General features: G+C 48.7%; 5 non-coding genes across 5 annotated transcripts; all 5 read right to left on the bottom strand.

Moving 5' to 3' along the window:
• Positions 1 to 1,264: 1,264 nt before the first annotated feature.
• TRNAY-GUA (transfer RNA tyrosine (anticodon GUA)) lies at positions 1,265 to 1,357 on the bottom strand. The gene is made up of 2 exons: positions 1,321 to 1,357; positions 1,265 to 1,300 (listed from the first exon to the last, which is right to left on the bottom strand). It is a non-coding gene; the product is annotated as a tRNA-Tyr (tRNA).
• Positions 1,358 to 1,940: 583 nt separating this feature from the next.
• On the bottom strand, positions 1,941 to 2,033 carry TRNAY-GUA (transfer RNA tyrosine (anticodon GUA)). Its single transcript has 2 exons — positions 1,997 to 2,033; positions 1,941 to 1,976 (listed from the first exon to the last, which is right to left on the bottom strand). It is a non-coding gene; the product is annotated as a tRNA-Tyr (tRNA).
• A 9,372-nt stretch (positions 2,034 to 11,405) lies between these two features.
• TRNAA-AGC (transfer RNA alanine (anticodon AGC)) lies at positions 11,406 to 11,478 on the bottom strand. The gene has a single exon. It is a non-coding gene; the product is annotated as a tRNA-Ala (tRNA).
• Positions 11,479 to 15,283: 3,805 nt separating this feature from the next.
• Positions 15,284 to 15,375, bottom strand: TRNAY-GUA (transfer RNA tyrosine (anticodon GUA)). Its single transcript is given in 2 exon segments — positions 15,284 to 15,319; positions 15,339 to 15,375. It is a non-coding gene; the product is annotated as a tRNA-Tyr (tRNA).
• Positions 15,376 to 18,207: 2,832 nt separating this feature from the next.
• TRNAA-AGC (transfer RNA alanine (anticodon AGC)) lies at positions 18,208 to 18,280 on the bottom strand. Its single transcript has one exon. It is a non-coding gene; the product is annotated as a tRNA-Ala (tRNA).
• Positions 18,281 to 25,594: the final 7,314 nt, after the last annotated feature.

Below are 25,594 nucleotides of genomic sequence, written 5' to 3'. Positions count from 1 at the left end.
CAATATTCGTGTCTGATTTTCCTCCAGTATGAAACACCGACCTGCGCCAAGGGTCAGCAACGCAGAAAACCAGACATTGTTTCCTTTACGACATACGTCGCTTGTTCACTCTTTGTTCTGAACATTACAGAAGAGGTTTGCGAGATGCAAAGCAAAAGTATATAGAAAAATAAATTGTAGACGTGAGCCATATAAATCGCTGTACACCTCTCGCATTCAAAGGGATTCCATCTGAATTACATGCCCACCGAGGGCGGCATGTTACACGATTCCTCAAACTGCACACCACGCTTGGTCTGAAACACGGACAAGGAAACAAGAGCGAGACCGCAGCAGAAACCGGTTGTCGCTGCTGTTTCTCTTTTCCTTTGTTTCTTCTCATTTCACACTGAAAGGGGTGAGATCTGGTTGTCGCGAGGATAAAAGAAGTTTTGTCTATCGAATGAAACTAGAGACACTCCCAAGTCTCCATTTTCCATTTTGTTTCCGTAATCCTTGCAACAACGTTCTCCGCTGGCTGTAGCAAGAAAAAACAGAGCAAAGCGTGTTCTAGCTTTAGTAGCATTATCAAACAGCTTCAGTTGTACTATTTTACCTTCGCTTGCAGGAACTCGACTCGAGCGGGTTGAGTTTCAGAATTCGACTTCACCGAGCCCAATCCGACGGTGTCCCCAGGCATCCTGAAAAGCCGGTTGAATCAGTCAGTCCACCTCTTAAAGGCGTCTTGGCCAAGCTCGCCTCGACATCTAGATAATGGCGAAATGCAAGAAGACACCCGCGTACCGCGAGTAAAGTGCACGTTGAAGAAGCCCCATGGGGGTGGTCAAAATTATTCGCGATTCCACCACTTCGGCGTGCCTAATCATCATATCACGGTTTCGGCACGTAACATCCCAAAATTCGATTTTGTTTTAACCGCCTTGCATTTTAGTGAAGTCTAAAATGCGATTCGTTTAGCCGCCTCCCATGATACACGTCATGGTGACATGAGAAAATTCTTATTGTTGGGCACGTCACCCGCCCGTCAGTGTGAGATCACTACCTGTCGTTTTGTTGTTGTTTTGCGCTCTTTTGTTTTTGCTCTTCGCGTGACTGTAGAAATACAAAACACAAAAAACGCTAACATTTCGGCCAGAGCGAAAACTACGCGGGTAATTTGAAGCCCAACACATGGCCACTGGTTTTGAATGTGCATACGATACACGTAGCCAACACCAACTTGACAATAAAAAACATTTCCCTGACGAGGAAGAAAAGAATGCCGTCCGTGGAGCCGGATTCGAACCAGCGACCTATGGATGTCCGCATTGAGTGCAACCTCTACAGTCCACCGCTCTACCAACTGAGCTATCGACGGAACAAGGGCAGACCCGTAATGTTTCACCTCAGGTGCGAAGGCCGAAGCGTCCCTTCCAACAGTCGTGTTCTAACAACAGGTTTTTAGCAGCTCAGTTTGAATACAACCTTACGAGAGACGCCTTAGCACCTACGCCATGTGGTGACTGCAGAAAAGAAATACCTCTGGAAAGGAAACGTCACACGTCTACTATCGCATTGCGCTGCTCAGCCTCAGGTTGCCGGTTGGATACCCGGCGACGGCGCTCGTGAAGGTATGGGAGGGGATTATAGAAAAAAAAAAACATTTTTGTTCCATGTTAAAGCCCAGCGGATCCAGTATTATTCTCACCACCCGGGTGCGATCAAAATAATACCGGATTCATTTCTCAGCTTAGGAATTTCGATCCCCCACAAATAGTTTCCTTAGTAACCATTCGGAGCAAAACCGCTGCTATATGTTACGTTTCTTCTAGCCGCAATATGCCAACGCGAACTAAAGAAAGAGTTAAGAGAATATAATTATCCTCATATTAAGGCAACACAAACGTGAAAATTATGTTACCTCCGAATTACTTTTTTGATATGCAAAAAAAAAAGAACAGTCCGTCGAGCCGGATTCGAACCAGCGACCTATGGATGTCCGCTTGGGATGAAACCTCTACAGTCCACCGCTCTACCAACTGAGCTATCGACGGAACGGAAAACACCGCACCTACCGGCTTTTTTGAAAGCGGACCCGCACAGTGTGACCCAGTTAAGATAGCCGACGCCTGTTTCGCACACCTTACACGGAGGAGCCTTTGCTGCTTCGCACCTTTTTTCGTTGGCCAGAATGACTGATCGCGCTTTGTCCGCGTCGTTGTGCTTTTCTTTTCGCTGCTATTGTGGTGCCATTAACGCGCCGCATACGCAACCCACTTCCCGTTAGGCGTGTTCTTACCTCACGTGGAAACAAAGGAAGATTGTGGGGAAAACAATTCAGCGACAATTACGACACTCCCTAATGCGAATTTTGAGCGCAGCTGTTTAGGTGTTTTTATTTCGCGATATATTGGTAGGCACGTACCAACCGTTTCCTATGAGACGCCATGCTTGCTTAATTGTTACGTTTTGGGCTGCTAAGCACAAAGTCACGGAATCGGATCCCGGCCGCGGTGGCCGCAGTTCCATGGCGGCGGAATGCCGAAGCACACGTGTATTAAGATTTAGGTGCACGTTAAGGAACCCCAGCTAATCCAAATTTCCGGAGGCTCCCTCTACGGCGTGCCTCATAACCAGATCCTGGTTTAGGCTCGTAAACCCCCCCCCCCTCCCCAAAAATCTGTTTCATGCGGCACTTCCAAACGAAGCGAAGCGTGGCGCGACTTCCTCGCTAATTGGGAGATCGCAGGTGGCTGGGCGTGGCTGACACGTGGCCGTGATTCACAGCAGGTGCCGCAGACAGACCTCCACTCATGCAGCGCTTTGGAGAACAGACGCAGCCTTTGGGCGCGCGTCCCTTGCGAACGGTGCGGAAGTGAGCGAGCGCATGGAGGCACCCTGACGACGCGCCCTACTATGGCTCCATCTCGTAGCCATTGTCTGCCATATTCCGTCTTGCGCGGCACGGCGCTTTTCTTCTCACGCTTTCGCCATACCTTCCCCTCTCCGCTTTCTTCCTCGCAATATCTTTGCTCTCGCCGCGTTTCATCGACCGCTACCGCTACATCACCCCTCGGGCTGCCCTTCACGACACAGGACACTTCTACGTGCGCTCCTGACATTCGCCGAGGCTGTCGGCCTCGCCGACCGCCTTTAGCTCCATCACGTTTCCGCGGCGGGCTGCTGTTTCTGGTGCTCTTTCTCTCCCCCTACTTTCATTCCCTACCCCCTGTGCAGCGCGGTTGAGGTGTCCTCTGTTGAGAGACAGTTACTGCGCTGCACTTTACCCCAACCTTTCCTTCCCATCAAGAATCTCCTTCTCTCTCTCGACCGCTACGCTCCACGTTCGCTTTGATCTTTCGCTGTGCTCGCTCCATCGATTACGAGGTACGAAGCCGACGGTCGCCGCAGGAACGGACGCCGAAAAGCTCCGCTCCGAATCCAATCTAGCCTTAAGTAATGCACCACGACGAATGACACCGTTATCTTTAGTTAAAAAATCATAGCCTCATTGAAATAACCTGCTTCAACTTTTGTACATAATCCTAGAGGATCATGTACAAGAATAGAATATCCCATAAAGAATACAAACTATTCATTTGCTAGGGCCATGTGGCTACAATATCACCATAGATGGTGATATTGTAGCCACATGGCCCTAGCAAATGAATAGTTTGTATTCTTCCCCGTAAGTTACGCCTTTAGTGCTATCAACGCATATCTACTTACAGTGCAGAAAATGAAGCGCTGCACATGCTCAATGTCCCAAGGCAGCTTTCGCCCGACGCTGCAATCAACGGTTTATGCCACTGTTCACTTTTTACCAACTGTTTGTTTTTGTTTTGTTGAGTTCATAGTTTGCATAGCATTCTTTTTCGTCTACCGCTGCCGCTTGACCTCACAGGCGCCATTTTGAAATATTAGACTCCTGCATAATGCGTCTCTCTCTCTCTCTCTCTCCCATTTTCTTCGTTTTTTGCTACACCTGCGCCGCACATGTAGCCCTCACTCAAAGTCAATCAGTCAGTCTATAATAAAGTTAATAAGGCGTCCCTGCAACTTCTATAGGTTGTCTATAGACAGCCTTTGCAATTATGGCTCTGCACCTTTTGTCGACTAGTACGTGCCCCTTTGCAACAGACTCCTTGCAAACAGCCTGTTTGTAAATCTATGGACAGCAATTCGACTGCTTTTGATATCTATAGTCAAGCAATATATATACCTGGTACACAGGTACTACACAGGTACACAGCTACACAGGTAAATACACAGGTACCTGCAATATAAATGCAGGTACCTGTGTGCATTTACACAGGTACCTGTATCAACTTAACCTTGCGTAACCCAGCAATCCGCAAATGACTTGTGGACAAACTAAAACTATCAGATATGTCTTAACGTTGCTGCTCGAGGAGACGTGGATATTCTCCCTTCCACTCATGCGACGTGGGTGGCGTGTAGGCATCGGATTCCTATTTCTCCGCTGTGCGTTCCCTCTCCAATAGTGCAATACGATGGGATGTTCAAAATGCATAGTCATACGGCATAGTTCAAATGCATAGTTCATCCGGCATAGGATATTCAAAATGCATAGTCATCCAAAATCAGCGCTTTGTTTGGCGAACCTTTGCCCTCAAAATCAGACTACACTCAAAGAATGGCGATAGCGACTAGCACAGTCGGCGATCATCGAAAATTTGATCTGCCGGTCAAGCGCCTCGGCTTTTATGCACGAGCATGTACCAATGCATACATGCGCATGCATGAACCAATGCACACAACGCTTTTTTAATATAAACACACTTTATTATAAACACTTTAATAGCACTTTTAAAGACAGCTTTATAAAACACTTTAATAGAAACACACTTTTTTTAAGTACAATCCAAGCAGCACAAGGAAGCCGACTACTGAAACAGCAGAAGCATTCAGGAAAGCAAGTAAGCCGTAGTTGTCAATGCAGTCCTGTACGCACTGTATAGCAGCGTATCATGCGGTAAATAGTAGCACAAGTCTTTGATGTCACTAGGGCAGGCGTTGAGGCCCTTGTCATTACTTGACATATACGCAATCATATCATTAGAGTCTTTTACCAAGTAGATGTTCAAGTTGTTTTTCGTGCCCCGAAAAATTTATCAGTGCGGATGCTCATGCCACACGAAAAAATATTTGCAATACTAACCATAGGAAGCGTTTTGGAGCATGCGCCCTGGGTGTGGTTTACATGATTCCCTTGAATTGCGGAAGGAGATACGTTGGCCAAACAGGTAGATGTCTGAATGAGCGAATGAAAGAGCATTTTTACAATGTTTACACCGCCGTGCAAGGACATCTTGGCGTTCACTGCAGAGACTGCCATTGCGACCCTGAATTTGAAAGCTGCGTCGTAATCTCCAAACACAAAGAACAGCTTGCTCGTGAAATCTTACAGGCTGAAAAGATGTAGTGGCTAAGTGACCTTTGCATCAGCATGCCGACTACTGACCTAACCAAAAGCGAAATCAAGTATCTGGATGTGATGCAATAGGGGTTCATGTGGTTTTTTGTTGTCAAAGTTGTTTTTCATTATTTTTGCTCCTGTATATAGTTCTGGCGATTTCGCAAATAAAGATCAGTTGAAGTCAATGTCTGGGTTGTGTTCTTCCTTCAGTCCTCGTCTTTTACGCTGTGCACACATGTCGATATTGAATCACCAACTCGCCCAAGCTTGTACCTTATCAAGTTATATTTTAGGACTTTTGATGGGTTGGCATGAGGAGTGTCGAAATCGGAAAAAGTGAATGTGTGTGAGACGTGGGAAGCCTGTCACGTGGCAGAGGTGGAGGTGGACGGAGGCAACTGCATGCCGCAAGTTGCACTTCGCTCCTCGTAGAGGTAGGACATGCGTCCAATTAGCTCCTGAATTGCGATTTGGGGAAAGCCGCTTAAATCGTGGATCCGGGAGCCCAAATGGGTGCGACGCGTTAAAACATTGCGCATTTTTTGCTGACGCGCCCCTTTTTATTGAGACGCTCCCACTGAGACGCCGGTGCTTTAACTCTTGCTTGACGAGTCCGCCGATAAGTCGTGTGGCATTGACGAAGGTGCGCAACGCACCTCAGTTCTTGCAGAAGGCGTATGACTTTTTGCCCACAGTTGGGGCCTCGCCAGGCTAAATACTTCCATATGTGCGACCTTGGACGGACCACAGCTAGAGTTTTCGATGCTCATACTATGGTGAAGCATTCTTCAGAAATTTCACCGCTAAAGAAACTTTTAGAGAAATAAAGACGGCAAAAGCCCAACGATCCACGTCAAAGTGAAGAGAGGAATTCCTCGGCCTTGTTTCGAGCTAGGCGCAATATCACGAAGAGAAAGCGAAACGACAACTTAACGTAAATGACGAGAAATTCTATTCCGAACATTTCATATTCTTTTTTTAATTTTAGCCTAATAAAGAGAGAAAAAAAGTATCGTTGATTTTGTAGTGTTTGTTGTGCTTTGTTGTTTTTTTTTGCCGACCACTCTCACCTTTTATTCACGGCAAATCCGTTTCGTATAATTTGGAAAAAAATGCACCTGAACAGCATATAAACTTCAGGTGTATTTGCCTGGTGTTGAAGATGTTTCATTAAAGAAAATGAAGCAGTCCTTAAGAGAATTAACATTTAATGCTTTTGTTAGAGTTGCTCAAAATGCTAATTAGATATCACATGAAAATTTGCTCTCTACCCAGAACAAGCACGAAGGCTCTTAGAGATAGCATATGGTAACTGCGCATGCATACATTTGGCTACATTGACAGCGGTCACTGTTGTGCGTTCGGTGAGAATCGTCCCTTGTTCAAATAAACTTTTGTTAAACACGAGAAAGCATCGAACTCTGTGAAGCCGTGTTTCTTCGCCGCCGGTCTACGCCGTACCTAACCGTCTCCCCAGGCAAGGCCTTCCTATAGCCAGAATGATGCTCAAATTCTGTTTGCCTCAGATGAGGCTTTGCATTTGTATGTGCCCCGGGTGCAATTCATGAATTCGAGGCTCACAATATTGTTTCTGCATGGACGCTCTAAAGATGTTTCGTTGCTGTTGTTGTTTTTGTGTGTGGCAAAACCAGTGTCAGGCGGACACCATTTACTATTTCATTTGCTCATATGTTTTGTTTATATCAAATATCATGTATAACATGAGCTATACCTTATATTGTACTTTACGTTCATACCACAGTTGTAAACATGCCTACGGGTGAATAAGTTTGCTTGTTAACTCTACATTGAGCTACTGTACTTTCTGTCAGAGGAGTTGCTCTTTCTTGGGGAAGATGAGTTCCTTCGACAATGGTCATGCCATTTCCTGTCACCGGGTGATGTTCGCGTATGGCTTAATTTTCAACCAGCCTGGTTCTTGTAACCATGCAATCAAAAGTATTCATTGAATATACATGTATGTAGGTGCCCATGATTTCAGTAAGCTCTCGTATGCATAATCATCTTTTGCATGTACAGATCTTATAGAATCGCTACAAATCTCACATCATCTACAAACTACAAAAGTCACATCAACATTGTACATAAACATTGTGTACACTCTGTATACTGAACATCCCTTTGTGCAATGTTAAAATCTGTTTATGTGTAACTGTGCGTTTCCGTAGGTCTATATGGTTATATGTTAGCAAGTTTAGACTCGGACACTTCTTTTACAACGTCTCGTGTATACAATGCTTCGTACTTTCTATATGCTATCGTCCTGGTGGAATTGTGCCGTGATTGGGGCTCAGTGTTCGTATCGTCTCTTGTTGAAATAACCGTTTTCCAAAGCTGTGTAAACAAACTACTAGCGCGTCCTGCAGGACTTCTCCAGTGTGTCACCATCGCAGGGGTGTGCGAATATTTGAAACTTTCAAGTACCGAATATAATAGCCGCTATTTGTAGATGAGAATATCTTTCGAACACTTTTGAACATTTCAGTGCGCCCAACTAAACATACCATTGGTGCAAATGTGCGGTAAATTGTCACCACAGCGGACCCCCTATAGACATAAAACATGAGAACCTGCGTAACGCAAGCAGGCTACGTCGCTTAGGTAGCCATGCTTTACAGGCTATACAGGGATCATACGCATTCTTTGGAGAGTCATAGCTGTGCATGCGGAGAAACTACTTGTTTGCTCGTAAGCCTTCATTTAGGCTCTTAATAAAAAAACTCGCCATCCCGGCCCTGCGAAAGTGGATGTCTAACCAAGCTGTTGAAAACAACCACTACAACTTCTGAGGGGGTAGCAATGTTTTATCGCTTTAGGTAAATGATAGCAGTGCTATTTTAGATTACTGGTAGGAATGGGAGTAATGGTAACTTTGACAGCACGCCATCGCCAATAGCGGTGCTTCAACAACATTGAAATCATTTGCTAGGCTTGTAACTTTATATACGAAATGCCAGGGACGTCACAACCCACGTCGAAAATTGGCGTTGCCGTGACAGCTTGCGCAACAGTAATCATTACCGGGAATTGTATGCGGGCAGAGCTACGTGCTTCGATTTGCTATCACGAGCGCCTTATCGTCAATTATTTGGCTCGGAGGCTTGTTTCGGGCTTGGTCTTTATTGAAACGTATGCTGTTCAGTATGTCGTACGCGTGATTCCAAGGAATCCGTGCACTGTTTGCTTCGGCTTTCCGAGGACTTGTAGCCTCTGCCTCGCAGAGGTAAGAGCCATTACATCTTTAGGGCGAAAGCTTTACTACGGCATGTCTCCCAAGGTCATTCATCCGGTCGCAATGACCTCGAGCTTCCGGAGCGCGAGTGCGGCAGGTGTGACGTCACGCCACGTGATGCGCTGCAGAGGGGCGTCGCAGCTGCGCTCGCTCAGAGTTTCGCCGGTGCGGTGTCACGTGAGTAGCCGAAGGTTCAAGGGCTAAATATAGTCCGACGTAGCATGAGCGCGCGTACACGTTACATCACGTTTGCAAGAACGACAGCGTGTATAGAATCGACCGATGATTCGACGCACAGACGCAGCCAACGAAACCGCGGACGCGGCCAGCGCGCTCCGACGCGCCCAGCGTCGAACGACGCTTGCCGGCGAGCCGATAACGTCGGACTACAAACGCGCGTATAGGCTGTTTCACTTGACGCAAATTTCGGTTAGCAACACAGCGAATTCCGTCGCTTAGCGGCCACCGCAACGTCGTGGGCTCTGCGAGACTGGGTTCCAACAATTTGGTCGCGCCGTCGCTGAGTCGCAGCGATCGGCACGATGTGGGAGGGGCAATGTGTGACGAAACAAAGCGCCGTCAGAATAGGCGGCTCCATCCACGCGCCACCACCGCTTTTGCTAAGTCATGCCACAGTTCCCCGATTCGTCGCTAAAACCAGTTCCGCTTCCGCAAATCCCGCTTCTTGCATTTTCCTTTTCCGGCATTTCCGCTTATGGGATTTCCTGTTCCTGAATATTCGCTTCCTGAACGCTCGCGCCTCTATGCAGCAGTTACGTCGCTTCCGCTTGAAACCAGAAGCTGAGACTACCCAGTTCCGCTTGACGCCGAAAGCTGAGGAGGTGAGTGAGGGAGGAACGCGGAGGAGGAGAGTAGCTGGCGTCATTTAACCTCCTCGGCGAAAACGTGTGCGGAGGGGCTTTAACCACGCCTACCATTTCAGGCAACCACCGCCTGCTTCGTGGTTGGGCGAGTAAAAGGCCAGTTGGAGCAAGAGCTCACCGTAATGCCTTGAGTGCAGGGTGTTCTTGTTAGTTCATGCGTGTGTCGAGCCGACTGGCCTTCCTTCAACTCTTCGCTAACAGCACCTTGAACATCATTTGTTGCTCGGTGGTTGCTGCAACCTTCACCTTAGACAAAGCCGCGACGTGCTTCCCGAGGGAGCAGCATCCTTCCTTTCTTTTTTTTTTTTTTGCGGGGAGGTCTGTGCGGTCAATGAAATCTGTGTACTTTTCGCTGGGGAATCTTGCTTTTAAGTGTGCTTTTGCCTAGGTGCCACATTGCTACGGACGAGCACGTGCTCTGCTTTTTGCCCCTAGCCGTGCCGCACTACGCAACAGCGGATAACGACTCCGGAATACATTCCTTAAAAAAGATTACGCCCTTTGGTGCTTATCTTGTCCCACAACTGTAATCGTCATCTGTCTTGCACACGTTTCCTTTCTTTAACGCTGGGAGCTTACTTAATGCTTACTCAGGGGGGGGGGGGGGGGGGGGGGGCATTACTTACTCGCCACCCTACCCACCGATTAGTTCACAATAAGTGAAATGAGTGTCGCTTGTGGCGATGCCAATAATATTTTTTTTTTATTCGGCTGCAATGATAAGGTAGCGCAATCCGCCATGACATGGTCACGGCCAACGTTACCACGGTGATCACGGCTACTGCGAAAACACGTTGGTCACTGGAGGCGTCATATATGGCACTGCCATTCTGATGCAGCCCAACTTATTTCTTTTTTTTTCAAAAAGCCTCGCACTTTGAATTTATCGGGGATGACATTAGTAAGTAATGCCTGACAATGTGGCAGTAAACTCAACTTCACGCAAAATGGCAATCAGTGAGCAGTTCTGGAGGATGATTTATGTAGACCTGACGCTTCTATGTGCACAACATTCAGCATAATATCAATAAATTTAGATGTGGACAATGAATGAATTCCAAGAATTTTACGCAAGAAGCGCAAACGAGTTAATAATGGCTGATCTCGGCGCACTAAATTATTAGTTCTGGTGACAAAGAGCAGCAAGTTATTAGATTACTTCAAGATCCTCGGGAAAATAAACGAGTCAGCTAACTTGACATGAAAATAAAAAGAATATACAATGAAGATGCCCGTGGCGATTAAGAGATCTGAGGATGTTTGAAAGTTCAGTCTGATACATCCTTTCGCATAGGACTAGGCGAGACACTTTCCTCGATGAAGACAAGAAGAAGGTAAACTGACGGTTCTGTGAACACGTTTGTTTCCATTTATGTTTACACTTCTTCTTACCTCCGTGGGACATTAATGGATGCTTAATCGATGTTTGAATCACTTTCTTACTGGGCGTCTATGTAGCGTCATTTCTACTGATCCTTCATCGCGTCTCTATTGCGCAATATTCTCGCGCTTGAGTTGAACACTGAAAGAGAAGCAGCTCAAGCACAAACACTACATAGGACAAGAGTCTGCAATTCATGTTATGCGGTGCGTATGTGTCTTAAAATCATGCTATAAAGTGCAAGCACTTATGCCTGCTGGACCGCCGTGGTGTTGCAAAGCTTACGAAGCGCTGTGTCCTAACGAGCATAGTTCCACCGATGCTGCTGGTCATCTGCAAATTTGCTTGCATCGTCGTACTCGTTTCACTGCGTCTTCAGTGTCGCGTTATTGGCACTCTTGTTATAAATTATCGCCTTGAACAGTCGTGTCAAGTGAAAAAGAAAACCTGAAAAAAAAAAATAATGAGTGGAGGTGCTGGGTATCGATCCCAGTACCTCTCGCATGCTAAGCGAGCGCTCTACCATCTGAGCTACACCCCCGACGGAGAATCAGCGCAACAGAACGCCATTTCATCCGTAGTATTTCGACGCGAAACTAGGCCGTACGATGGGCCACAAGATACCGGTGGTAACCGGTTGCTCTGGCAACCTCGCCGCGCATACTAACGAGCCAGCGTCAGCCAGTGTACAATGCCTAGGCTAGAGAGTCAGGTTCTCGTTTCGATTAAATCGGCGCTGTTGCCTTTTCACGCTTCTAACTGCGCTATTCGTCTGTTAATTGAGCCGACATTGACTCTGGGCCGTCTGGGTCACATCATTTCATAGTAGAATGTTGACGGTGACAATCTAAAGACTGCAGTCTCAAGTACACCGCTGTCCAACTAAGAGACAAATCGTTTGCAGTGACGGACAGGCAGATATATTTTACATTTTGGGTCTTCCGAGCTAAACTGCTCTGAGTTGGTGCTGCTTGTAGAACAATATCGCTAAGCTCGAACAATTGCCTCTTGGCATTGAGATGCAATTCACACTGCGTAGCATACCCGTCTTAAACATGACTCGCATACTTCCGAAAAGTTTCAAAGGGAAGCCATACACTCTTCTGCCCCTAAGTAGCCAGTCGAATACCTTGCTTTTAGTGAGCTTCCGTATTAACTCACTCGTCATTACGTAACGTATTAATCCAGTATATCAAGTCAAATGCATTCGAAACGGTATGGCGTTGGTTTAGGTGCGTTATTGCCGTAAATGTTTTGTGAAAATTCCTACCATTTTGGTGTAGACAACGGTGTCGTTACGGACGACGAAGGGCACCCTTCAGGTACTTTTCGAATAACGCTAGCTGAGACGACAATGCAGGATCCAGGCTAAGCATGTCAACCTACCACGTGATGTTACATCTTCACCACTATGTTTAGTCGAATAACAAACGTTTTATGACAAGCATCCATACGTGGTGATAATTTTCTCCAAAAGAGGCGGACGCTACCTTCAGCATCTAGCCGGGGTAAAGAGATTGTATTTTCACATTCGTAACATACCAATCAGTACGCTATTCCCGAGGTAGTTAAAAACCATGACCACGACCTATAGGCAACTCCATTATAGCCCACCAATCCTAGGCTGTCTGGGCAGACATAGGGGTGCATTACGCAAGCACTGCTTCAGTGCCTGATTTTCCTCCAGTCTGACTGACTTGCGTGAAGAAACAATGAACGCAGAAAAGCAGACAATGCTTGCTTTTCGACATACCTTGTTTGTTGTCGCTTTGTTCAGAACATTACAGAATAGGTGTCCGAGATTCGAAGCAAAACTATGGAAAGAACAAATTATAGAGGTGCTGCGCATCCGACGCATTATACATCTCGAATTCAAAGAGATTCCATTTGAGCTACATCCCCGATGAAGGCGACCGGTTACAGGACTCCTTAAATAGCCCACCGCGTTTAATGTGAAACCCGGATGAAGAAAGGAGAGCGGAACAGCAACAGGAAGGAGGCGGTGGTCGCTGCGGTTTCTCTTTTCCTTTGTTTGTTCTCATTTCACCCTAAAAGGGATGTGATCTAGTTGTCGCGAGGATAAATGAAGTTTCGTCAATCGAATGAAACTAGAGACACTCTTAACTCACCGTTTTCCACTTTGTTTCCGAGATCCATGAAACAACGTTCTCTAATGGTGGTCACAAGAAAAAAAGGAAAAAAAAATTACCGACGATTACGTTACTTCCTAATGCGAAATTTGAGCGCAGCAAATAAGCTGTTTCACCTTTTCGATAGATTGAGGCAAAGAAATCGAGCAACACATGTATGCGCTATCACAGAATTTTTTTTTCACACGTGTTCCTTTAACAAAGACTCCACTAACAGTTCTTGACAGTCATGAAGGAAGCTTTGTGGTCGGAGAAATAGACTGATATATGTTCGACTTGGTACACCAATGCTTGATTCTCAAAGACGAGATCTATACAAGTGCCTCGCGAGGTTGTCACAGCCGTGGGACGCGTTACGAGCGAGAGGAACGGGATGTTCTCCCGCATAAGTGTTAGGAAATTGCTGTTTGTCTAACGGCAGCGGCAATTTCGGCTCGGGCGGTGCACATATACAGATCCGCCGCCACCGATCTGGCTCTCTGATTGCCACCGCACAGGGCGAACGGCAGCGGCAATTTCGGCTCGGGCGGTGCACATATACAGATCCGCCGCCACCGATCTGGCTCTCTGATTGCCACCGCACAGGGGTTGCATTGGAGGAGGAGCGAAGAAAGGAATTAAGTTCGAGCCGGCGCTTTGACAACCGGAGACTCGCAGGAAGAAGGGGGAGGGGGGCGGCGTGTACACCCAGTGGCAAACGATGGGGGCAGAAGCGCGCGCAGCAAGCGGACAACACGATAAAGGGAGGAGGGAAGAGATAGCAGCGACTGACTGATGCCGCTGACGCCGATAGTGAGTCAACCCCAGCTGCGGAGTTGGTTTCAGGGACAACGGCGCCGATGCCGACACAAACAATATGATACCCTCGCTTCCGCAGCGCTAAGAACCAGGTCTAGCCATGCGAAGGTGGTCACGTATTCGTCGACGTGCCGGGGCCTACGTGAAATAACCGGCGCGTCGGCAACTGAAGAGCACCCTATCCGCCACACAAGAACAGGGGGGGGGGACCCTTTCCTCCTCTTTCTGCATGGCGGCGACGGTGTTCTATGCAGTCACGTTATCTTGACTCTCTAGCGGCGTCAGCGGCATCCAGCGGTATCAGTCGGTCGCTGCTAGCGCTGGGGGGATGAAAGGGGGGCGGAGCTGGTTACGAGGCCGACGACAACGCCGACGACGGCGCGAAACCCAGGAACGGACGCCAAAGAGCTGCGCTCTAAAAAAGACAGCACGAAACGTATTCTATGTATAGTAACTTTGGCAAACAGCTTCAGTTATACTATTACCTTCGCTTACATGAACTCGACGGGAGCTGGTTGAGTTTCTGAATTCGATTAGACCGAGCCAGATCCGACAGTGTCCCCAGGCACCTTGCCAAGCCGGTTGAATGAGTGACTCCACCTCCTAGAGGCGGCTTGACCGAGCTCGCCTCGACGAACGCTTGGCCCGGCCTGCTAGCGCTTACTCGAACCCGACGGCCGGTTTTCAGCCCAACAAACCAACTCGACATCCCTCCGTCGGGTTCATACAAACGTGGGTCCCTTTGGGTCAGCAGTGTGCTAATTTTGGACGGCTTGGTACACACGCTTGCAACGGAGCAGCGCTTAATAACGGGGCACAGGACACGACATGCACGATTGCTGTTATACGCGGCCATACACCCTTTCGGTGGATTGATAACCGGCTTATCCATCGAGGCGGCGTCGACGACATCGCTGTCGGATCGTCTGTGCAGTACATCCACGCACTGTCTGATCCAATTACGAGGATCGAATCATGCGTCTCAACCGCCGTGCTACCCGCTGGGTTGGCAGAGCGGCTTTGGTGTTGCGCTACTATGCTCGAAGGCGCAGAGGATTCAAATCTCGTCCGCGGCGACCGCATTTCGATATAGGCTAAATGAAAAAGCAGTCGTGTATACCGTGCATTGCGTGCACGTTTAAGGACCCCCAGGTGGTCCAAACTAATTCGGAGTCCACTACTTTGTCGTGCCTCATGATCACATCGCGGATTTCCCGCGTAAGACCGCAAAATTTAATTTTTTAACAGCCAGGTGCATTTTACTCAAGTTTAACATGCGATTGGTTTAGTCATCTCCCATGATACACGTCGCGGTGACGCGAGAAAATTTTTATGTTGGGCAACTCACCCGTCAATTCCGATCTCTTCATTTTTTTACTCTTCGCAAAACAAAAAATGTCCGTCGAGCCGGATTCGAACCAGCGACCTATGGATGTCCGCTTAGATGAAAGCTCTACAGTCCACCGCTCTACCAACTGAGCTATCGACGGAACGGGATACCCTGCCCCACCGGTTTTTCTTGAAAGCGGCCCCGCATAGTTAAGATAAACTGAGGCGTGTCTCGCACGCCTTTTGCGGAGCCACTTCGGCTTCGCACCTGTTTCGTTCGTGGCAAAGCATGATCGCGCTTTGTCCGTGTTGTGCCTTTGATCCTTTGATCTGCGCCGCTGTTCCCCGATTCGTTGCTAAAGCCAGTTCCGCTTCCGCAAATCCCGCTTCTTGTATTTTCTTTTTCCTGCAGTTCCGCTTTTGGGAATCCCGGTTCCTGAATAATTGTTTGTCGAACTCTCGCACCTCTATGGAACAGCGACGTCGCTTCCGCTTGAAACCGGAAGCTAAGACTACGCAGTTCCGCTTGATGTTGAAAGCTGAGGAGGTGAGCGAGGGTGGAACGCGGGGGATAAGAGTAGCCGGCGGTATTTAACTTGGTCGGCGAAAACGTGTGTGGAGGGGCTTTAACTACGCCTACCATTTCAGACAACATCCGCCTACTACATGGTTGGGCGCGTAAAAGGCCAGTTGGATCAAGAGCTCACCATAACGTTTTGACTGCGGGGTGTTCTTGCTAGTTAATGCGTGTGTCGAGCCGACTGGCGTTCCTTGAAGTTTGGCCAAGAGCTCCTTGAACATGTTCTGTTTCTCGGTGGTTGCTGCAACTTTCACCTCAGACGAAGCCATGACGTGCTTCCCGAAGAGAGCATTCCTTTTCTATTTTTTTATTTTTTTACAGGGAGGTTTGTGCGGTCACAGAAATCTCTGGGCTTTCACTGGGGAATCTTGCTTTTAAACGTACTTTTGCCCAGGTACCACATTGCTACGGACGAGCACACGCTTTGCTTTGTGTCCCTAGCCGTGCTGCACTACGAAACAGCGGATAACTACTGCAAAACAGGTACTTACTCAGTTCGTTAAGAAGAAGACGGCGTTCCGAACGGTCGCTTTTTTCATGTTCTCCGCTCCAAAGGATTTATCGTCCCCTGGCCGAGGTGCTGCTCAGTCTTCAGCCAGCAGCAGTGTCTACCATGTTGTGCTGCCTCGTCTTCCTCCCGGTAAGCTAGTTGTGGACTCCGTATTCCTGCATGCTGACTTAAGTGGTCGACCGTACAGAGCTCAAGACTTCAAAGACGCCCTTCGGAACGTTATTGACCTTAAGGAAATAAGTTCCCTCGGTCAATTTCAGATTTGGAACGTGTGGATGGTGACGTGCAAATCAGCAATGACAGAATCAAAGCTAGTCACGTGCGGAGAATTATCCGTAAAAGGTAGACGCTGCGTCGTAATTGATCTCGAGCCCACGGAAGCAATAACGAAGCTTATATGGCTTCCTGAGCGTTTGGAAGACGAGTACATTCGAGATGCGCTCCAGGCTTACGGGAAAGTGAAGTCTGTATCAGCATAAAGCTGAAGAGTATCGGAAATGGAACAAATGCGTACCCTAAATCATGACGTGGCATTGACTTTTGCCGATGGAGTGGGCGTGGGGGACGTTCCACATCTGCTACATCTGTGGAGTGCAGAGCCTTGTATTGATTCCATTCCGGCCCCCACTTTGTCTTCGCTGTAACAAGGTTGGGCGCATTCGTCGAAACTGCAGATCCCCACATCGTAATGCCTGCCGGCGCTTTGTCCACACAGCTGAAGAATGTGCCGTAACATACGCCGATAAGTTGCGACACAGGACAAGGGCTCCGGATGAAAGCTTGCAAGATCACATAATGGATATTACAGAGGTTCAGTTAATGATGGTGACGCCAGTAATCGATGGGGGGAGGGGGGGGGGCGCGAAGCCTGCTTTATTCCGTTCCCAGTCTTGTTGCAGTACCGCACCTCGGATAAACACATTTGCGAAAAGCAGCAAATAAAAAAAAGGCTTTATGGATCAGGCTGAAGAGAAATCGTAATTGTGATATAGTATTAGCGCCCGCGTAGCAGTGAAACAGGTGGCGTTTTCCAGTAGGGCGGAGAGATCAGCGTCACTGACACGCCGTATAATTTTCTTTTGGGTTCAGGGCTGCCGGCAGCCCAAAATACTGCACGCCGTAGTAACTACGACGATTGTTGTAAAGTTCTTGGGCAACGCATTACTGACGGGCTTCAATTTCGTAAATGCAATGCTGCCTCTAAAATCGCTAATTAAAACTTTATTAAAATAGTTTTGTTACATGTGAGCCATATTTTCCACGATGCTGCATCGGTGTTGGCTGCCAATCGTTACAGTCGGACAGCAGATGTGCAAATGCGCATACCCCAAGTTGCAGCACCCTGTGTTATTTGGTGCTGAAAATAAAACAGCGTGTATACATGCTACATTCGCAATCTCTGGGAACGAAAGCGAAAAGGGGTGCCCTGGTGGACATGCACGGTATCCAAGACTGCCGTGCTGGCGCTGAAGCATCAAGTCCCACCCCCCTCCTCTTCCCCGGAAACTTTCGATATGCTCGCCTTCCTGGCTACACCCGGATGGGTCGAGGGTGACAGGAGACCTATGGGCCCCGGGTGCCTGACGACCTGTGGCTACGCCACTGCGCACTCCAAAGCATTTGATGCGCTTGGCCTATATACGTCTATCATATGTAGTCAGGTCTACATGAAACACTGCTATTATCAGTTTAAGTTAGTGGCTGTTCTTTATTTCTTGTGCACACGCGTTTTTCCATCGCTAAAGAAAAGACATAAAATTCAATAGAGTATGGCTAATTCGCTTGCATCATTCTACTCGTTTCGCTGCGTCTTCGGTGTCGCGTTATTGCCAGTCTTGCTATATATTATCGTTCCTGAACAGTCGTGTGAAGTGAAAAAGTAAAAACGTGGAAAAAAAATAAAAAAGGTGCTGGGTATCGATCCCAGTACCTCTCGCATGCTAAGCGAGCGCTCTACCATCTGAGCTACACCCCTTTTTTTTCTTTATTGCCGACTTCAACACGTCAGTTTACAAAATCAGTCCGCGCGAAGAACACAACACGTATGTTAAAAATACGTCACCCTCACTTGGGGTTACGTGATGAGATTAAAATTCACGCATGTGTAGCAAAGCTTCCATTCTTGGAAGCCACTCAGGCACTGGGTTTTGTATCTTGTATCCCTCAATAGCTCTGCTAACAGATTCACAAAAATACTGTCTTATGGGCCTGGCATCAATGTCTGCGTGGCTGACCGCCATCCTGGATCGCCAAATACTGTGCAGGCCCAATATCATAATCATGTCAAAAGGAATCCCGTCTTCACTCTCGACGGGCAGAAATCTAATTCCGAAAGCATCAACCGGTAAGTCTTTTTTAATCGTGCGTTGGAGAATGTCCCAAAAGAAAAGGGCTTCCCAACAATCTAAGAAAACATGTTCGATAGTTTCCGGCTTCCGGCATATGAAACAATGATTTCCCCAAGGCACAAAGAAACCCTTCGCTTCCAAATACGTCTTGACTTCAAGAGTGTTCGTATGGAGCTTAAAGAAGAAACTTTTAACTCCGCCTGGTACAGTCATTCTTTTCACACGTTTTAGAACTGACTGCCATGGACCTGCACAGTACAACGACCTGTACAACGGTACCGGAAGAAAGACCTCACACAGGTCCTTATAAAGTTTCTTTCGCGACACCACTGACAAATATTCAAACGAAAATCGCACTTGCAAGACGCGACATGCCATGTACACCTCTTTAAGGAAGCCAAAAATGCTCCCTTGCATACTCTCCGAACTAACAACCAAATTTGGCAAAACCCTGCCCAACCTAACCTGACACACAGTTCGCAAAAAGGGGTCATTCGTGTCACGAAAAAACATAAATCGGTTAACCAACTGGCGCAGATATAGATGGGCCAAACCTAGTCCTCCAGAGCGGACGCGGTGAAACAGATTGGTGCGTCGTGTCCGCTCCCAAGTGCTTCCCCACACAAAAACCGCAAATACACGGTGCAACTTCTGCACATTGACGCGAGAACAATGAATTGCTTGCAAGACATACCACAGCTTGGTTACAAAAAAAAAGGTTACAAATTGTAGCACGCGCGAAAATAGACCAGCTGAAGCCTTTGAGCCTGTCGGCTTTCTCACGCATTTCAGCAACTTGGCATTTCCAATATGGCTCACTGTCGCGATAATTCTCCAGCGGCACTCCTAAATATTTTACTGGGGTTGCTGTCCAAGTCATGTTTGCGAAATTCGTTGGGGTTAAGGGCCAGTCGCCGTGCCAGAACCCCAAACACTTAGCCCAGTTCACAGCACTCCCGCTCACAGAACAAAAGTCTTTCACAATTTGAACCACAACACGAACGCTTTCGTAGTCAGCACAGAATACGGCAATGTCATCAGCATACGCGAGAATGCGGACCTCCGCCGCATGCAAACGAAAACCATGAACGCTGTTGCTTTCAATAACGCTCAAACAAAAAGGTTCAATATACAAACAAAAAATTACCGACGATTACGTTACTTCCTAATGCGAAATTTGAGCGCAGCAAATAAGCTGTTTCACCTTTTCGATAGATTGAGGCAAAGAAATCGAGCAACACATGTATGCGCTATCACAGAATTTTTTTTTTCACACGTATTCCTTTAACAAAGACTCCACTAACAGTTCTTGACAGTCATGAAGGAAGCTTTGTGGTCGGAGAAATAGACTGATATATGTTTGACTTGGTACACCAATGCTTGATTCTCAAAGACGAGATCTATACAAGTGCCTCGCGAGGTTGTCACAGCCGTGGGACGCGTTACGAGCGAGAGGAACGGGATGTTCTCCGGCATAAGTGTTAGGAAATTGCTGTTTGTCTTTATGTCAACATTAAAGTCCCCCACTACTAACATCGGTGTGGATCGATGGACGGTTAATGCGAGTTGCAGGAAGTGCACGACGTCTTTCGTGAGTGCGGTAGCGGACTCACGAAAGCGGTATCAGTCGGTCGCTGCTAGCGCTGGGGGGATGAAAGGGGGGCGGAGCTGGTTATGAGGCCGACGATAACGCCGACGACGACGCGAAACCCAGGAACGGACGCCAAAGAGCCATTTGTGTAGCCAGCCCTCCTCCACAGTCTCTCCTCCTCCCTTCCATCATCCTCCCTCGCCCGGAGAGCCGACAGCGCGCATGCGCGGCGGCGGAGCAGATTCGTCGGCGAGCTACGACGCGAAACCCAGGAACGGACGCCAAAGAGCCATTTGTGTAGCCAGCCCTCCTCCACAGTCTCTCCTCCTCCCTTCCATCATCCTCCCTCGCCCGGAGAGCCGACAGCGCGCATGCGCGGCGGCGGAGCAGATTCGTCGGCGAGCTACGACGCGAAACCCAGGAACGGACGCCAAAGAGCCATTTGTGTAGCCAGCCCTCCTCCACAGTCTCTCCTCCTCCCTTCCATCATCCTCCCTCACCCGGAGAGCCGACAGCGCGCATGCGCGGCGGCGGAGCAGCAGATTCGTCGGCGAGCTGGTTACGAGGCCGACGACGTCGACGACGACGACGACGACGACGCGAAACCCAGGAACGGACGCCAAAGAGCTGCGCTCTAAAAAGCAATGGTGACAGGGGGCAGCCCTGACGCACAGAGCGTTGCACTTGGATGCGCGCTCCCACCCCCTTATTTACTAACAACCGCGTCGTGCATCCTCTGTACGCCATGGTTACGCCTTGGCAGATGACTGATCCAACATTAACGTGCTCTAAAACAGAGAACAAGAGGTCATGCGGCACCCTGTCGAAGGCTTTCTCTAAATCGAGCTGGAGCATTGCGATGCTTTCATGCAAAGCATCGCAACACTCGAGCACGGACCGGGCTGTGTGTATGTTGGTATATATGGTGCGACCTTTGATACCACAGGTCTGATGTGGTCCCACTAATTCTTGCATCACGGCTTGGAGTCTTTTAGCCAGAATTTTCATGAAGATCTTGTAGTCTACATTAGTCAGGGATATGGGTCGGTAAGCGGTAACCTGTCGCAGTCTAGCTTCATCTTCGCTTTTTGGTATTAAAATTGTATGGGATGTTAAAAATGAAGGAGGAAGCATATCCTTGTCATAAGCCTCATTAAACAGTGTAGCCAAAACCGGTGCTAAATCATCTTTGAATGCCTTATAAAGCGGTGCTACTAGCCCGTCTGGTCCTGGGGACTTTCCCGGGTTGAGGTCTTCTATGGCTTTCCGCACTTCTTCTGTTGAAATGGGCAGTTCTAGCCGCTCTTTCGTATCATCACTAAGCCGCGGCATTAAAGAGAGGAAACGGGTCTTGAAGTCTTCGGTTCTTACTTTGGTGTAACCAAAGAGCCCGCTGTAGTACTCATAAAAGGCCCTTTCTATATTTCCTTTGTCTACGTAGATTACACCGTTCCACTCTATTTTTGGTATGTCATTCTTGCGGGCGTGCCTTTTTTCCAAGCCGAGAGCACGTTTTGTGGGCATTTCGCCCGCTATCAGCCGCTGTGCCCTCGCCCTCACGATCGCTCCTCGATATCGCTCCGTATCTATTGCCTCTAGTTTCTGCTTGACGGTGCGCATTTCTTCGGTGCAAGTGCCTGGCTGCTTTCCTTCTTGCATTATCAAAAACTTTAGGTCATCTCTCAGCGTGTTTTCCTGCAGCCTTTGCTTTTGCTTTATAGCGCACGATTGTTCAATTGCCATCATTTTCATTGCCTGCTTAAATCTTTCCCACTTCGCTCCCAGAAGTTCGTTGTCCGCCATTGGCAGTTCGTGTATCGCCGACGTAACGCGATCCACGAAGATATCATCGTTTAGAAGCTTCTCATTAAGTTTCCAGTTTTCCCACACAAATTTGCTTTTCGTTCCTTTTCTTTTACCTACATGGAAGACAACAAGACAATGGTCACTGAACGGCACTGGTTGTACGCTGTATTCGCCGCAGTACGGTATCAGTTCAACAGATACGTACGCCCGATCCAGACGCGCGTGACTCGTTCCTTGGTAATGGGTAAACCGAACGCCAGAACCACATCCGAGACAATCACCAACATCCTCTAGATGACAGCGATCAATTATGTCACTTAAACAGGCTGTACTCGCATCTCGGTAGGGCGTCGCACTGGTTTTGTCGCGTGCCATGCTTACGCAGTTGAAATCGCCAAGTAAGACAAGCAGACGGTCTGTGTCACAATGGTTGCCGACTGTCTCAAAAAGGTTTCGCCTCTCTTCCGTGTTAGTGTGTGCGTAAATACAGATAATTCGCAATTCCACACCAGCAAGTGTGATGTCACAGACAATCCATCGACCGAAAACGCAAGTCTCAACTCTTTCCACAATCGCTCCCAGAGACTGGCGAATCAACAGCATGCAACCTGCCGAGGTACCCACGGCATGAGACACGCAAACATCATACCGACTACTGAACGAGAGCACCATTCTGTCGGTCCGGTCTTGACTCTCGATTTTGGTCTCTTGTATCGCTACAATATCCAATTCCTGCTCAGTCACGAGTCTCAGCAGCTGATTTTGCCTCCTCCTGGATGAAAGACCCCTGACATTAAGCGTGGCTACTACGAGGTGTCTTTCAAATGCCGCCATCGTTAAGCAAGACCAGGCCGCCAGTACGGCGCTTACCTTCATGCGCACAACGCCGCGCCGTGTAGTGCCGTCCCTCCATTATTAGGTCTTCGGGTTGTCGTCGCGAGGAAGCGACGACGATCGTTGCCCGCTGGTGACACGCTGCTTTTTCCCTTCACCTACGCCCCACTGGCGGTCTAGGAGACGCAGTCGTTGCTCCTGGCTCATTGCACTGACATCGTCGTGGCGTCGTTTCGCAGCCACAGGGTCAGACTCCATGGGTTCCTCGTTGCTTTTATCAGAAGGGCGTGGAATATCTTGCGGTGATTTGGTATCCATGCTCGTGGTTGCCGACTTGGGGGTGCTGGGCGCTGACTCACGAGTCCCTGGCATGGCGCCTTCCTTTTCATCGCTCATTAATCTTCATCGCAGTATTAATCTTCATTCTGCTTCCGGCCACGGTCGTGAAAGGACGCAGGATGGCTGGCTCTTCGCGAGCTGTGAAAACGGCCGATTCTGGCCGCGGAACATCGTTTTTGGACGGCCTGAAAGATTACAGAATCTGAGCTACACCCCCGACGGAGAACCAGCGCCACAGAACGCCATTTCACGCACAGGCATTCGACGCGAAACTAGGCCGTACGATGGAACCGAAGATGCCGGCGGCAACCGGCTGCTCCGGCCACCTCGATCGCCTCGCATTCTAACGAGCCAGCGTAAGTCAGTGTACAGTGCGGAGGCTGAACAGCGACGTTCTCGTTTCGATTAAATCGGCGCGGTTGCCTTTTCGCGTTTCCAACTGCGGTATTCTTCTGTTGATTAACTCGATATTGACTCTGGACCATCTGGGTCAGATTATTTTGCACTAGAATATTGACGGTGACAACCTATAGAATGCAGTCGCAAGTACACCATTGTCCAACTCACAGAAAATTCAGGTATAGATGTTGACAAACACATATATTTTACATCCTGGGTCTTCCGAGCTAAACTGCTTCGAGTTGGTGCTGCTAATAAAACAATACCGCTAGGCTCGGACAGCTGAGTGTGAAAGGCTTCTCGACATTGAGAAGCCATTCACACTGCGTAGCCTGCCCGTCTTACACATGACTCGCATACTTCCGAAAAGATTCAAAGGGAAGCCATACCCTCCTCTGTCCCTAAGTAGCCAGTCGAATACCTTGCTTTTAGTCGGTTCCGGTACTAACTCAGAAGTTATTGCGTAACGTATTAATCCCGTATATCTCACATCCAGAGCGGTGGAAAAAACACCAACACACTGAAGAAACTCAAGCAGATTGTAGGTGCGATTTAACACCTCATTCGCCGGGTTTCAGCCCACCACAGAGGCATGAAGGAGCGCGACCTATGTCACCTCATCCATGCCTTTGTCCTCAGCCGTGTGTTTTACACAAACCCATATTTACACTTATCCCGACACGATACAAATGCCCCAGATGCCTTAATACGCAAGGCGTACAAAGTAGCACTAAAACTCCCCATTACCACACCCACAGACCGACTACTCGGCCTGGGCCTCCACAACACTATCGGGGAACTTGTATAAGCCCACCGACAGGCGCAATACATTCGCCTGACACAGACATCCACTGGGCGGCACATCCTGGACTCCCTCGGGATCCTACACCCTACACTGCTCGCCACCCCTCGCCACATCCACCGGGAGCTGCTTATTAAGCCGCTCCCGACGAACATGCACCCACAACACCACAAGTAGTGCCGCCGAGCTCGATCTAAAGCGCTCCTTCGCTATTACGGCCCCGAACCGGACGCCGTATGGCTGGACGCCGCATGCGCGGTAGAGCAAGCGGTTGCCGCCGTGGTGGACACCTCTCTTTCCCCACACATCACACTACCCCTCCCCCACACACTTCCCCAGAAGCTGCAGAGGAAGCTGCGATTGCCATTGCCATCACCCATACGGAAGCCCGGTGCATAATAACATATCCAAAAACAGGTATACTAAATTTTGCACAAGGCCGAGTCCATGTTCCTGCTTTTTGCATACTGGACTCGCCCGTTGTCCACCCCGCCATGTGGAGCTGATATGGGTGCCTGCGCACTCCGAGAATCTCGGAAACGAAGCTGCCAACCTTTTAGCCCGAGGTTCTATTAACCGGGCTCAGGTGGCCTCCGATCCGGGATTCACGAAAGAGCGCATGCACTCTTTCAGCGATCTGACGCATGCTTATAGGGCCGCAAGTCAGATCCACCCCCCACCTCACCCATCCCTAGACAACAGACATGCGACACTTTGGAGGTGACTCCAGACCCACACACTCCCCTCCCCTGTCACCCTATCCCATTACCATCCCTCTTTCCTTACCCCCCGCCTGCGCCCTCTGTCCCGAACCGTTCACATCCGCCATCCACATCCTCTCGCTTTGCCCGGCGGGCCCTCCCCAGCGGGCCCTGGAGCATCTGACATCGTGGGAAGCCTGGGAGACTGTGCTCCGCTCTGAGGACCCGGCAACGCAGACTATCGCGACCATCCGGGCTGCAAGTGTTATAGACCTACGGAACATAAACACATGAGTGGAGTACGGTCGTGCGGGGGCCCAAGGGCCTGCGTGCCCCGAACACCTTTGTTTTAATAAAGTTTTTAACAACAACATCCTGTATATGAAGTCAAATGCATTAAAATCTGTATGGCGTTGGTTTAGGTGCATTATTGACGTAAATGTTTTGTGAAAATTCCTACCAATTTAGT

The sequence above is a fragment of the Dermacentor albipictus genome, chromosome 10 (genome assembly GCF_038994185.2).
Source record: "Dermacentor albipictus isolate Rhodes 1998 colony chromosome 10, USDA_Dalb.pri_finalv2, whole genome shotgun sequence".
NCBI classification, from domain to species: Eukaryota; Metazoa; Arthropoda; class Arachnida; order Ixodida; family Ixodidae; genus Dermacentor; species Dermacentor albipictus.
The sequence above is the reverse complement of the archived record's forward strand: the minus strand, read 5'-3'. Positions and strand labels throughout refer to the sequence as shown.